Genomic DNA, 16,207 nt, shown 5'->3' on the forward strand with positions numbered 1-16,207 from the left:
CATATCTGGTGCGTCACGCAGGGCTGGGCCTTCGCTGTGGTAGCTTCTCCAGCAGCTGCTCTGAGCTGCCCAAGGGAGGCGACCGGCATCAGCCTCCTAAACATAGATACTCATTTGCCATGGGCTTTAAAAAGGTAAAGGTACCCCTGCCCGTACGGGCCAGTCGTGACCGACTCTGGGGTTGTGCGCCCATCTCACTTAAGAGGCCGGGGGCCAGCGCTGTCTGAAGACACTTCCGGGTCACGTGGCCAGCGTGACGAAGCTGCACTGGTGAGCCAGCACCAGTGCCGCACACGGAAACGCCGTTTACCTTCCCGCTATAAAGCGGTACCTAGGTACCTATTTATCTACTTGCACTTAGGGGTGCTTTCGAACTGCTAGGTGGGCAGGAGCTGGGACCGAACGACGGGAGCTCACCCCGCCGCGGGGATTCGAACCGCTGACCATACGATCAGCAAGTCCTAGGCACTGCGGTTTTACCCACAGCGCCACCCGCGTCCCCGCCATGGGCTTTAGGAAACATTAAAAAATTTTGTGTGCTAAATATCGGACTCTGATCAGGCATCACTTTAAGGCAGGGGTGCCCAAACATTTTTCAAAGAGGGCCAGATGCGGTGAACATGTGTGAGGGCCGACCAAAGTTGTTAGGAATGAAGTTGTTGAGCTTTTTTTACAATTTTACCCCAAAGTTGACTGCTACAGGGGCCGAATTAGGCCCCCAAAGCAAACTTTGCACATGCCTGCTTTAAGGCAAAGTCCAGGTGATAGTCTGTTAATAGCAATCAGATAGTAAACCCACAACACTATTTTAAAAATCTAGTTTTTTTACAATTTTACCCCAAAGTTGACTGCCACAGGGGCCGAATTAGGCCCCCAAAGCAAACTTTGCACATGCCTGCTTTAAGGCAAAGTCCAGGTGATAGTCTGTTAATAGCAATCAGATAGTAAACCCACAACACTATTTTAAAAATCTAGTTTTGAAAAAAACGATCCGTTCAACATTCTCTGCTACCCAAGAACCTCCCTTGCATTATTTTGACTTGTGATTATATTTCCTGGGACCTCTTTCCAGCATGAAAATAAAACATACCTGATTTTATCTACCACACGACAGCAGTCTTTCCACTGCTGAATGTCTTCTATTCGTTTCAGTAGTTCAAGGGTCCCTCAGGATCAAGGAAATGAATGGTGGTTGCACAGCTGTTTTGATCAATAAATCCTGCCCCCACCCCCACAACACACCATGACAAAATTGGACTTTTCATTGCTCTTCAAGCCAGAAAGCTGCCGTTCTACAACACTGGATATTTATTGCTTTGTAATGCAAGTAGAGAACTTGTTCTGGAAAGCAACAAGATATTAACAGGACAGTTGTTTCTACGATGAAGCAGTTTGGAAGAATGTTTGATGGCTCCTTGCAGAGCAAATGCCGACTTAATGAAATTGTCAATGGGACACATTTCTACTGGATACCCTTTGGTTTGGTTGTCATCCCTCAAGGCATTCGGCTTTATTGGTGTGGGAGCTGTTCACTTCTAATAATATTTTATAGCCAGGTCCTAAGATCTGCTGGGCCAGCAATCTGTGCCTGAGAGGGGGGTGTAGGATGCACTGCTGAAATATTTCAAGCAACATAATAGTTTGCAAACAAATATTTTAAGCCTATCACTATACAGTTGTACCTCAGTTTAAGTACTTAATTGGTTCCGGAAGTCTGTTCTTAACCTGAAGCGTTCTTAACCTGAAGTGGACTTTCCCATTGAAAGTAATGGAAAGTGGATTGATCCGTTCCAGACGATGAAAAACACCCCCTAAAACAGCAATTTAACACGAATTTTACTCTTTCACGAGACCATTGATCCATAAAGTGATGGCAATAATCAATGTACTGTACTATAAAATAAACAAGACAGTATTTTAGATGAAAAAAATTAACATGTATTTCTTTTCTTACGTGCACTCACTGTTTGGAGGGGGCTCAGGGTCCTCTTCCACAATCAACCCCCCCCATCATATCACATCATACCCAGGAGGGACACTGAGGGCAGGTCAGGGGATGAATTGGGGGCAGAATGTTGGATGCTGCAGAAGCAACAGGCTTGAGTGAGAGAGAAGAGCCAGAGGCAGGAAGCAGTTCAGACTCGGGACATGAAGCTGGGAAGAGCCAGAGGCTTCAGAAGCATCCACAGAGCTTGCCTTTTTGACTGTAGTAAGTTCCCCTCCCCACATGTCTCCAAGGACATGAAGAACCTTGCATGTAGCAGAACAAAGGGCTCAGACGGTTCCTCCCAGGCTGCTGTGGAGACATCCGGCTGGAGGGGAGACTTAGCAGGAAGTAGGAGGCACAGATATCGTCCGTCCGGGCAACTGTATTATTGGGGGCCAGCCTTGCATTGAGACTTCTCTGCTTGTATGCTGTTTTCTTGAATAAAGAATTCAGAAAGAACTTTCTGACAGCAAGAGTTGTTTGACAGTGGAAAGGTCTCACTTGGGAGGTTGTGGACTCTCCTTCCTTGGAGGTTTTTAAGCAGAGGTTGGATGGCCATCTGTCATGGATGCTTTAGCTGAGATTCCTGCATTACAGGGGCCTGAACTAGATGACCCTTAGGTCCCTTCCAACTCAACAATTCTATGGTTTTTCATATGGAAATTCCAGAGAAGCAGACATGTTAGCTAAATGCTCAGCTGAATGACAAGACAAGTATTATTACTGGTTGTTATCAACCACCTCCACTAGCCTGACTATTACCACTGATTTCATCAAGAGATGGCAACTATATGGTTGTGGCAAACACAGATCCACCCTCCCAAAAGAATGGTGGCTGATTAATGCCTTGAGGTCACTTATATGGATATCTGTGTCCATGTATCACTCTTATCAGTGACTGCCTGTGATGCCAAGACTATAGACTCTCAGGTCTTTGGATTCAAGGCAGGATAATCAATCATTTGCCACTGGGGAAGTTTATACACTTTCGCGTCTGAACTGAAGCCTTTTAGAGGGTCTCTAAATCAAATCTGAAACATTCAGCAGGAATAGAGACAATCACCAAGCCACTGGTTGTTTGTGGCTGTTGTCAAGGGAACTAATTCAACTTGCATCTTTGGTATAAAGAATTAACATATTATGATGATCTGCAATCTAATGCAGATCTCCCACCCCAGGGAAGAAGTTTGCAGAAACAGAATCAAGCTACATTGGGGGGGGGGGGAGAGTTATACACAACTAACTGGGTAGTAATAATAAATTTGTAGCCCACCCATCCGACTGGGTTGCCCCAGCCACTCTAAGTACTCAAAGGACTTGGATGACTATTTGTAAAATTTTATAAGGGTTGTGTGCATTTTGTGTGTGCGTGTGTTTTACAGTACTTCTCTTCCTATTGTGAATTTTTGGGGTCACAGCTTTAATCTTATATGAGGTGGGCTTAAAGAAATAGGTTGGGGACACTTCATTGTGATTTCTTTCCAGTTCCATACAGAAAGTTGTCTAATTTCTTCTTTTTATTAAGTAAATAACACAGGCTCCAACTGCACAAGCAGCAGACAAAATCAAACCTCCTGCCTATCTTGCACACCCACCAACATTTCTCTGATGAAAATAGGGGTGTCCTGTTCCATTATTATTATTATTATCTTACCCATCTGACTGGGTTGCCCCAGCCACTCTGGGCAGCTTCCAACATATATAAAAACATAATTAAACATTTAAAAAAATATTCCCTGTACAGGGCTGCCTTCAGATGCCTTCTAAAGCTTGTATATTTACTTACATCCTTGGCTTTGGGGTCGCATAACCCCATACACTCCAACATTTCTCCGATAAAATAGGGATGTCCTAAGGAAAAGAGGGACATTCCAGGATCAAATCAGAAACTGGGAGGGCTTCTGTAAATCTGGGATTGCCCTTGGAAAATAGGGACACATGGAGGGTCAGATCTTGGCCAATTCCAAAAGCAACAGCTGAATTTCAGGAGGGTTGGAAGGTAGTAGAATAACCCCAGATCAAGCAAAACAAGGTTCAAAAAGGAGCTGACACTTACCTAGCTAGGGTCCTCTCCAGTGAGATGAGTCGCTCAAATGGAATACCATATGCCGGAGCCTTTATAAAGTCCGATGGAGCCAGATTGGTGTTTTGGGCCAGCTGACTTGGGATGCAAGCTTTGTGTCAATCTCAGGGTGGAGGTGGATTGGATGGAAGTGACCTTCTAGCTTGCTCTGCTGGCCTGGGCTCATTGACACAGAGATCCTCATTCCACCTGCCAATTGTCTGGGCATGGGGAGTATCCCTAGCAGTAGCCCATTGAAATCCCCAAAATGTGGTGTTCCAAGGGAGCTGGATCCTCACTCTCTTAATAAGCAAGGTTAGAATCAAACTACCGTGCCATAGAATAGAATCATGGTTCCTCCCCTCTATTATCTCCAGGCCAGAACTGTGTTGCTAAAAAGCTGTTAACTGTACTTTCTAAAACTGCTCAGATAGTTGTATTTCCCCCAGTAAGCATCTCACTAAGATGTGAAATTTTGGTGTACTCAGCATATACTGCTGGGGCCTATATATGTTGCTATGTCAGTGCAGAAGGAAATGGAGTAGGTCACAGACCTTTAAAAGCAAGTAAATCACAGCGTGAACCCAGCATTCTGAAATGCTTGGCTGTAAAGTACACTGCTGGTGGCACTGGCCATAAAGCATCATATTCTTCGGTCTGACACCCTATGTGACCCACAAACATCTTCATACGGGTTCTTCTGACTTCAGGCTGAAAGGGGAAGGCATTGTATGCCTGCTAAAGGGGGGGAAAACCAATAGGGACTACGAAATTGCACAGGCATTGGATGGAGGCGATGCAATGCAATGACCTTAAATGAGTGTGGAGATTTACTTTTTGCAATGCATTTATAGAGCACCATTATTTTTCTTGAATGCATAAGAATGGTGAGTTTTGTAGTCTTGTTTCTGAAAGGGGGAGGGAACAGCCCTACCTTTGTAATGAGATAATGAACGCAGAAAAGCTCTTGCTAAGATACTCAATTCTGGCACCAAATCAATCATGATAAAGCCATTGGGAACAGAAATGCCACCTTCTAATTTAGGTTTTTCTTGCAAGAAAGCTTATAACAAGATAAAGAAAATAAGTAATTTTGTTTAGTTTACTGGCCCATCATATCCTTTAAGACAAGATACCAATGGAGCACAAAGCCTGTTCAAACTGCAGTTTTAAATTCACATTCTGAATAAAAGCCAGATCGAACAGTTCAGTGTTGCTGAGACTTGGATTTTCACTCACTCACTCACTCACTCACTCATTCATTCATGCATTCAATAACAGAATTCAAATCTTTGATTTTCACTGTAAATATAGAATGGAGCAGAAGGGCAAATTCATTTCACCTTCAGTTCTGATCAGATTTCGACCTCTCTGCAACCAAAATTAATAAAAAAACACACAAGTAAGGGAGTTGCTGTTCATAGATCAGTGTTTGGATACCTGAATACTTTTTCAGCAGTTAGTTTATAGTACAGGTCAGCCTTTTGCAATCTTGGGTCCCCAGATGTTGTCGTACTACAATTCCCATCATCTCTAGCTAGCAGGACCAGTGGTCAGGAGTGATGGGAGTTGTAGTCCAACATATGGGGACCCAAGGTTGATAAAGGCTGGTATATATCAACATGAAACATATAGCCTCTTGTGAATGGCACAATACCTGGTCTGATCATTGCCCACAATTTGTTAGGCAAGCTTGAGAAAATGTCCAGTTAAAAGAGTTAACATTAACTATAAAGACTCATGTCTTAGTATCTCTTGGGAATGCTAATGCAAGGTAGAAAGTGGAAAAGGGTCATTTAAATATAAAATGTAATGTCAGCCTATGAAGCTTTCTAATTTGGTTTATTTACATACATTGGAATTGCAAATATTCATGTTAGTAATTGTGAAAATGGAAACTATTTCTTAATGTCTCAACAACGGAAAACACTGAAATCAAAGTGGCATGTGTTACAAACAGACAATTTATTAAATCAATTACATCTTTATTTTGCACAATACATCCAGCTTGTGATTTAGCATGTTGATGTGCTGCAAGAGTACATTTGTTCACTGGAAATAGCACAAATGGGCAAACAGGTATGGTTCAACAGGTGAAGCGGTCAAATTATGTGAACTGACCCCTGCCTCCCCCAAAATGATGTCCTTTATTATGTATTAGAACCATTTTGATTTCAAACAGCTAGATATATTTATGTATTTGAACAATTAAAAAACAACAACACACAAAAAATTGTTTAAGCTGAAACAAGGCTGTTTACTATGTTAAAACAATGACTCCTTAACAAAAGTATAAGTACAAAAAGGAACAAACAAAACCCCTACAAATACCATGAGATTTAAGTTATGAAACCCCACAATATCAGCCTTTACAAACCAACAATACAGACACACTTTTCACATAATCTTAGGACCAGCCCAAGAGCATTTAAAAAAAGAAAAAGAAAAAAGAAATCAAGTCTTCGGACTTTCATATGCTTCGCTAATAAAGATTATTGTTTTACCAGTTCTGTTTCAGGCTACATTTCATGCAAAAAAATAACAGGCACAATCCATTGCAATGTCCAATATGTTTGGTGCAAGTCTCACCAAAAGAAAATCTGGAATTCTGCACCCCAGGATTCCAGCAGCCCCTGTGTGGAGCTCTGTTCATGTTCAGGCTCATCTTTGCATCCATTTACCTCTAGACGAGGCTGCCTTAACACCCTTGAATTAGGTTTATATTAATCCAAGTGGGGTTTACGCAGGAGACGAACCCAGTGACTTATAACCCTTCCAAAGTTTAGGAGTGCTAGGAATGATGTCTGCAACTGAAAGGATGTTGCTGTTTTCTAAGAGTAAAGTAAGAACATTACAATCTGATTAATTTGTGCTTACCCGAAAGCAAAAGGTAAACTTAAAATAGGAGTTGGAGGGTGACTATGCTGCAAGGCTATTTCAGGGATCGCAAAGCTCAGCCTTGCTTTGCTCTCTCCTTGAGTGTCTCTACCAGGATGGAATGTGTCTTTCAATGCGTTTATATACAATTTGCTTGTCTGGATTGAGCATAGAGGGGAGTGTGTGTCTGTAGAAATTAATCTATTGTACTAAGGTAGAACTTACATCCGCTGCTCTGTCCACTTTTGCCTCTGGCCCTGCTGACCACTAGCATGTGGTCCTCAGAACTGGCATGTGATCCTCAAAAGGTTTGCCCTCCCTTGCTGAACCTGACAATACATGCAGTGTTCTTCTTAGGGACACTTTTAACAGTTCGCCCCGCAATCAATTCACTTGCTCCACTGATCTTATGGTCCAGCTCACGGAGTCTTTGGATCTAGCTCCTAACTATGCACTGCCATTGCCAACAGACACCCACCACAACCAGACACCACATTAGACATGGGGGGGGGGGAGAGAGAGAGGTTTCACTTGCCAAATCTTGGGAGGCTAGCTGGTTTACAGACAAGAAGAGCCTGAAGGCTACGGTCCTGAGAGATCAGCATTGGCTCCCAGTACGTTTCCGAACACAATTCAAAGTGTTGGTGCTGACCTTTAAAGCCCTAAATGGCCTCAGTCCTGTATACCTGAAGGAGCGTCTCCACCCCCATCGTTCAGCCCGGACACTGAGATCCAGTGCCGAGGGCCTTCTGGCGGTTCCCTCATTGTGAGAAGTGAGGTTACAGGGAACCAGACAGAGGGCCTTCTCGGTAGTGGTGCCTGCCCTGTGGAACGCCCTCCCATCAGATGTCAAGGAAATAAGCAGCTATCCTATTTTTAAAAGACATCTGAAGGCAGCCCTGTTTAGGGAAGTTTTTAATATTTAATGCTGTATTGTTTGGGAGCTACCCAGAGTGGCTCGGGAAACTCAGTCAGATGGGCGGGGTATAAATAATAAATTATTATTATTATAAATTACTATGGCGCACTCCTGCCTGCTTCTCCTGCTCTGTCCTGCTACCAGCTCCCCAGCTGAGCAAACGTGAAGCAAAAGTCACCCCCAAGACATAAGGGATGTATGTATCATGCGCTGCAGTACATATTAGGACGGCACTGTCTCATACTTAGCATTTCAATGAAGTTCAGACACAATTGCTCCTTTCTCTACCCTCTACGGACTGATCAACAACTGCTTCTCTTCTTCCTGGTATCTTTTCAGTTCTGAGAATTCTCACATATCCCCTTAACCCACTTCCTTAAATGTCTCTTCTCCAAATATACCCAGTTCCCTTCGCCTGTTTTATCTTCTAGAAGAAGCTCATAGCTCTTCTCCGAATTCCTTTCCAGCTGCACAACTTTCTTCCTGATCTACAATAGCCAGAACTGAGCATCAAGGTTTCAGGTGAGATTAGAGGCCACACCAAGTTGAATGATACTTCCTGATTATTTCAGCCACGCATTAAGACAACCCAAAATGCCATTGTGCCTTCATATTACAGCACCACACTGGACACAACTGATGTTTTGCTTGATTCTTTCTGCAAGCCTGAGAGATCACTGATGTGTTGCTGCCTCCAGATTTGTCCCCCATTTTATACACTGCCCCCCACTACATAGTTTTTCCTGAAGGTAAGCCAGTCAAAATAAAGCAGGGGTTTTTTTGTACCAGTATATCACCAACTATGCTTTCCTAGCAACTGCCTCCCCAAATGTTGGGATAAATATAATCTCAGGCTTAATGGTCTAAAAAAGAATATCATCCACCTTGGACCCCCAGATGTGCTTGAACTACAACTCCCATCATCCCTGACTACTGGCTAGGAATGATGGGAGTTGTAGTCAAACAACATTTAGGGACCTAAGGTTGATAAAGGCTGGTTTAAAGCATCAAACGTCACTGGAATTTAAATACATATTTGCTTTTAATATTCAAGTTTTTTAAAAATGCAAGTAGCATTGGGGTAGGGTAGAATCCTCTATTGGAACAAATAGAGGGGATTTATTCCAAATGCAAATATTAATTTCAGAGCAGAGATTTTCTTCAGGACCTCAACAGGGGAGGAAAGGGTAAAATTCCCCTTCCATACCTGCTACAGCCCTCAGCTGGTGCCATTTGCATTTTAAGAAACTGCACATTAGCTGCAAAAATGCATTTACACCCATGCCTAGTTTGGTCCTAAGGCATGCAAGTTTATTCAAAGTGGAAATGAATTTTGTAGAAAGGCACGGTTTTGAGTGCAGCTGCTCCTGTTAAACATTAAATAATAGAATCATAGAATTCTAGAGTTGGAAGTGACCCTGAGGATCACCCCTGCAATGCAGGAATCTCAGTTAAAATCTGCTTAAAGGTAAAGGTAAAGGTACCCCTGCCCGTACGGGCCAGTCTTGACAGACTCTGGGGTTGTGTGCCCATCTCACTTAAGAGGCCAGGGGCCAGCGCTGTCCGGAGACACTTCCGGGTCACGTGGCCAGCGTGACATCACTGCTCTGGCGAGCCAGAGCCGCACACGGAAACGCCGTTTACCTTCCCGCTGGTAAGCGGTCCCTATTTATCTACTTGCACCCGGAGATGCTTTCGAACTGCTAGGTTGGCAGGCGCTGGGACCGAGCAGCGGGAGCGCACCCCGCCGCAGGGATTCGAACCGCCGACCTTTCGATCGGCAAGTCCTAGGCACTGAGGCTTTAACCCACAGCGCCACCTGCGTCCCTTAAAATCTGCTTAGAAACCTCTAATGAAGGAGTCCACAACCTCCCGAGTCCGTTCCACTGTGAACAGCTCTTACCTACATGATTACAACCATTTTATTTTATAAATACTTTCCTGTCAAGACAAGTGCTTCTCGAGTAGAGAGATGGCCTTCTCCCTACTTCCATTAACAAGGCAGAAGGTCAAATTTCTAAGGCTGTGCCCAGACAGCAGCTTCATGTGTTGATTATTGAGCAATAGGGTGCTGAACCAGAACAGCAAGAACAGTACCAGAAAAGTGATACTACTATTGGACAAACCTCCCCTACAGTCCAACAATCTATTTGTATAGTGCTAATCATATGAAATCTTACCGAACCCCTCTGAACTGCCACCAGCATTCCTGACACTTGCAAACCTTTCCATTTCGAAGCACCCTTTTATTAATGAAGTTGTGTTGGAACACATGTAACAATGTATTAAGACTCTTTTAGTCCTGTCCCTTACTATAACAACAACAAAAAAGTGAGCCAATTGATTCTACAGTACCTTAAAATGTTATACCTGCTACAGCCAGTTTTCATCCGAATTTGAAACAGTAAAGTTTGTCCTGGGAGACACACGGAACCTCCAAGATGACAGAAAATATGGTGGTTATAGCATATTGCCTTCTCAAAGCTGAGAAAAGCATTGCATGTCAGGTCCAAACTTACATGTGGGCTTTTGCAGCTGTGTGCATCTCTTGGGCAACTACAACCAACCATGGCTTCTTAGCATGTGGTCATTAAGCGAACTAAGGAAGGTCCATAGCTCATTGATGCTGGTTAGCTCAGTTGGTTAGAGTGTGGTGCTAATAAGGCCAAGGCCACAGGTTTGATTCCTGCATGGTGCATATTCCTGCTTTGAAGGGTGTTGGACCAGATGAACCATGGAATCCCTTCCAACTCTAGGATTCTACCATTCTATCATACAGCACATGAATACTTTGAGACCCTGGAACTTCTAGCTAAAGGATCTTTGGAAATATCTCAGGCCTTGGGAAGGACCTCTGCCAGAGATTTTGGAGAGCTGCCATCACAGTAAGTAACAATCGGCAAGATTAGGGATGTGGCCCTACAGATGATTTTGGATTGCAACTACCAGTAGGGCCATTAGTTCCTCATTTCTGGGCTAGATGGAGAAATAGTCCAGCAGAATAGCAGGAACATAAGATGCTGCTTTTTACCAGCTGACTATTTGTCCATCTACCTCAGTAAAAAGGCATCACCTCCTTCTTACCTGACCACTTTGTTATCTGGAGCCTTTTGCGTGCATATATGGCTAGCATGTTTTGCAATCTTTGTGCAGGCTTCAAATCCTGTACAACAAACTAGAGCAGATTTTGTTTTCCTCATCCCCCCAGCTACATTTCTATAGGCAACAGTGCTTTTGCTATGCAGTCAGAAAACACGCAGGTGGGAATGAGATGTGAATATCAATATCATTATGTTATCTTCAGGGTATTTTATGCCAAGCTTTTAAATAGCTTGGTTCCGGATGCATGATTCTATAGCATGAAAAATTGAATATAGTTATATATGGATCCAGGAAGAAGAGAATGAGAATGCCCTATTGGTGATTTCAGATGAGAAAAATCAATTGCAGGCATTTATTTAGTGCTCTGTTCTTGCTACTCCCAAGCAAGAAAATGAATTATGATCAAATTTTGGAAGTTTCTAAGCACAAGCAAGGAGAGCTTGACATTACACAATAACATCAATACAAGGGAGATTTTTTTTTTAAGTGACCGCACAAAAGCCAGCCAGTTGACATTATTTGCTGGGATTATTTCCTAAATTTTGTTTAGCCTGGCTTGCTGCTATTTATAAAGTGAAACTACAGACAAGGGAGTGGCAGGTTGTGCAGTTCAAATGGCAGCATGCCTGCTGTAAATCAGCAATTCCCCCCAAGTTCATCTAGAGGAAGACTTGCTGATCTAAGATGCTAAAAATAAGACACCTCTCCTTAATACACAGGAGGAACACCATCCAAAAAAAAAAACCCTTACCTATTGACAATGCCAGTTTTCACCATTGCAATATCTATGAAGCTTTATTCCAAGCTGTGGTAGGGCATGTTTGCACTGGCCCTTAAAGCCCATCCATGCCTTGAGGATGGGTAATGAACAAGCTCCCCTCCTCTGCCTTTGGACCTGGTCAATATCACATTTAACATAATAAAATGAATCATCATCATGAAAAGCCTTTGGAAGACAGCTTCCAAAGCATCTGAGACATGCACTTTTCAAACATCATCATATTAAAGAGGTCAAGAAGCCTGATGGGAACTGGCTTTTGAATGCAAAACATTTGGTCTCTCTACCTATATAAAGGAATTAAGCTTCTACTGGGAATTAAAGAAATGACATAGCAGCCGTGTTAGACAATGACATATTCTTATTTTATACTTATACCCTGTTCTTTGACGGTGGCTTACATCTAGTAGTTGGTTTGTGTTTACAGGTTCAAACCTTATGCTCTCCCTGAGGCCAACATTTTATAGGAAAAAAGACCATACATTAATAGTGGAGTACTTCAGACAGCCTCAGGTTTAACCCCTGACTCATGGGCTAAGAAAGAGTTCTACTCAAGGCTTTGAGCATTAGAATAGCTAACACTGGGCTAAGATAGGCTAAAAGTTTGACTCACTCTAAGGCAGCTCTTTATGTATCTTGTGTTGCCACTACAGCTGCAAGGGAGAAAATGGTATCTTTAAGTACATAGCTTTGGATTTGTCAAAGGACTAATAGAATAGCTCCTTGATCATTCGTGTGGCTGGTAAAGGTAAAGGTACCTCTGACCATGAGGTCCAATTGCGGACGACTCTGGGGTTGTGGAGCTCATCTCGCTCTATAGGTCCAGGGAGCCGGCGTTTGTCCGCAGACAGCTTCCGGGTCATGCGGCCAGCATGACTAAGCTGCTTCTGGTGAACCAGAGCAGTGCACGGAAACGCCGTTAATTTCCCCGCTGGAGCGGTACCTATTTATCTACTTGCACTTTGACGTGCTTTCAAACTGCTAGATGGGCAGGAGCTGGGACCGAGCAATGGGAGCTCACCCCGTCACAGGGATTCGAACCACCGACCTTCTGATTGGCAAGCCCTAGGCTCTGTGGTTTAGACCACAGCGCCACCCGCGTCCCTTATGTGGCTGTTAGCTCTGCACAAAGTTGGATCAACCCTGCAGATAAGGATTAAAAACAACAACAGCAAAACAAGAATCTATGTGGGTGTTTTTTTAAAAAAAATTGAATTAACCAAGCAGTTGGGACGGAATGCATAAACACCTTAAAGACCAGTCACTAATGTGAATCACAACAGACAGATGACTTACATGACTTAAGAGGCATCCTTCCATAAGTCCCCGGGGTTGTGCTTAAAAAATCCCCCACCAAACAAACAAAAAATTCCAGCAAAATAATGATGATGATATTAGCATTTGGACTATAATTTGCAACAAGCTTACTATTTCCCTTCTCCCCTCCGTTCTCGTTTTTCAACCCATGTTAGGCAACATAGCTTTTTCAAGTACAGTGCCTGGAATGTTTTAGATACAGTGGTGCCTCGCAAGACGAAAAGAATCCGTTCCGCGAGTCTCTTCGTCTTGCGGTTTTTTTGTCTTGCGAAGCAAGCCCATTAGCGGCTTAGCGCTATTAGCGGCTTAGGGGCTTAGCGGATCAGCTGTTAAGCGGCTTAGCGGCTTAGAAAAGGGGGGGGGAGGAAAAAAAACCCGCAGGAACTCGCAAGACATGTTCGTCTTGCGAAGCAAGCCCATAGGAAATTCATTTTGCGAAGCACCTCCAAAACGGAAAACCCTTTCGTCTAGCGGGTTTTCCGTCTTGCGAGGCATTCGTCTTGCGGGGCACCTCTGTATTCTATTAAGCAATAAGCTCCCAAGATGCATTTACAAGTTCCACTTTTGCTGCAATTTCTAATCTAAACGGTCATTTTGCACGAAGGTGGAAATATTCTGCCTACTGCTAGGGACCATTACTCTGTTCACTTGCAGAAACCTCAGAGGCTTTGCATGCACACTTAAGGCTGCAGTCCTGCAACACTTTTATAAGTCCAATTGAACTCAATGGGGCTTGCTCTTGAGAAGGCATACATACATAGGATTGCTCTGTTAAAATGGTCTTCACTCTGCAGGAGTATTTTTGAAGCTCACCACATTAGTCTTGGACAGAACACAAATTCCTGACCTCTTTCCAAATAGTTGTCTTCAGCTCGGTGTTTAGTAGAATAAAACCAGCTGTGTAACTTTTGGTTTCACATTGATCTGCATGCCCTCATTCCCAATGTCCCACATCTAATTTACATCTTATTTTTCACTTTGGCCAGGTGTCAAATCCTGCTGGGGTAATGGATTGTCCTGTGGGATGGGTGTTAAGTCCAAGAATGTCACCCTTCCAGTACCAGATGCCTTTTTTTGTTTAAGCTCTTGCAAGTTCTTTCACAATACAGGTATGCTGTGGCATGCAATGAATGAGAGACCATAAGGCACGCAAGGACAACACAAAGATAACCCACACATCCTGCAGAGGGTAACTACTATGACACAGAATTAATGCAAGATTTTTGTTGCCACATATTTCATTCCAACAGCTAAATGAAGTGGTATAATTTGAACTGTTTTAAACCAGAGACAGATTTAAGCACAATAGCTGAGAGGCTAAAAAGACCCCCAGATGTTTACGGAGCAGACGCTGAAGCTCAAATATCTATCAATTTGCACAATTTGAGATAAGAAGACAGCAGTGATGCATTGCAGACAAGCCCTTTTGCTCGGAAATCTATTAGGATTAATATTTAAATGATTTTAATGCAAATATTTGATTAAACAAGTCCAGTGAACCCTAAGGCAGGTTAACACACTGGCAACGTACCTGATAACTTGGATAGGGAGATGCTTTGAAACACTGCCAAGACCAACAGCTTGTGAGTTGAAGTGTCACATTGCATAACCATGTGGTAACAGAAGACAAGGATATAGTAACAACTTTAAAAAGATGCTACTGGATGTATGTAAAGATATTCTTCTTTGCACAGTAGGTGAAACAAAAAAACTAGTTATGCATAATTGAAAGAAGGGAGCTATTTGGCATCACAATGACACCAGTGAACTGTGAAAGCCACACTGGAGGACAGTGACAAGATGTTATCACTGTGCAGAGATAAATTAGGCTGCTATGACTGTAATATCGGGGGGGGCGGGGGGCAACAGCCTACTGCTTTTCTTTCTTTGCACAAAACTTACTTTGACTAAGCAGTCAAGCACAGAAAAGTACTTTAGCACAGCAAAGGAACCCCCCCCTCCAATTGGAAAAAGGCCATATGAACAAAAATATAAAGCTTTAACAGCCACCAGTCTAGACCAGCATTTTTACAACTCGGCACTGGCACACCTATCCTAGATTTATGCGCTACCACGCTGGGATGGAATGGTTTGTCCTAAAGTATCTACGGAGGCAAGCTGCTAATGAACTGTAATTTCATAACCTGTAATTAAAAAAAAAATAAGCACACTAACTGGGGACTATTAAGTACTAAGAAGGACCTGCATGCCTGTACCAGAGATTCTCATTCTCCCCTTCCCAACAGAAGCTCATTGCACTGTACTGAACGAGGTATCAGAATTTCAAGGGTAGTTTCTAATGAATGCACTGTAAGATGCTATCAGAAGAGGGAACTCTGAGGCCCCTGCTGAAGTCCAATACAGCTCTTTGAAATGGAGCCATAAGGTTCTCACTTCACTGGACTACACTACCTAAGCTGCCTTGAAAATGCTATGTAGAAAAGTTACCATTACATCCTTGACACACTTCCATTCAGTCTAGTTTGTGCTACTGAATTGGCTGGCAGCATTACCTTTGCCAGAACCTTGAATAATCAAGGGTACAGTGCCAGTAAGATACCCTGAATCAACCTGTGATATCAATCTGCTCCAAGCTATATTTGACTAACCCTAGATGCCTTCTGCCAGCTCAGAACTCTTCACACCAGATTACAAAGCAGAGTCATCTGATTCTTGAAATTAAAACAAAGAGAAGACAGGCGCTGCAAGCTAGTTGAGGTATGGAGCGTGCTGCAAGTTTCAGTGTTAACATATATGCACATTTCATTTGGAATAAATGCCATGCTTCAAGCTGGATTTGTTGCAAACAAGACCTTTAACATGCAAATTAGTACTTGCTAGCACTGTGCAGTGATGTTTACACAATGCAATATAACCTTAGAACTTTGAACGCTAGAGAGAAGTTTCACTTACACTCTAAACCTTAAAGTTAGCTTGCTTATTCGGACAGAATAATTCCACTCACACAAGTTAACTATAGTAGTTCAGTTGTGTTAAGAATTGGTCTGAATAATATGGTCTAGTATTTTGAAGTGCAAGCTGTTTCATTTCCTATGTATCCTTTGAAATTTCCTTCTCAGCTGAAAACACTTAAGATGGTAAAATGCCAAGCTTGAGCTTGGGAACAAGCCACCATAGATGCCTCTAGGAGCATCAAAAATCAAA

At 42.9% G+C, this 16,207-nt stretch overlaps 2 long non-coding RNA genes across 2 annotated transcripts in view; one reads left to right on the top strand and one right to left on the bottom strand.

Annotated features, from left to right (window-relative positions):
- The window catches only part of LOC307218077, a 136,905-nt gene that overhangs the window by 56,360 nt on the left and 64,338 nt on the right, over positions 1–16,207 (bottom strand). The gene's annotated exons all lie outside the window — the stretch shown is intronic.
- Positions 5,973–16,182, top strand: LOC307218055. Its single transcript, XR_013839714.1, has 3 exons — positions 5,973–9,313; positions 9,689–13,243; positions 13,571–16,182. It is a non-coding gene; the product is annotated as an uncharacterized lncRNA (long non-coding RNA).

Source organism: Podarcis cretensis (genome assembly GCF_951804945.1).
Source record: "Podarcis cretensis genome assembly, chromosome: 6".
Taxonomy (NCBI): domain Eukaryota; kingdom Metazoa; phylum Chordata; class Lepidosauria; order Squamata; family Lacertidae; genus Podarcis; species Podarcis cretensis.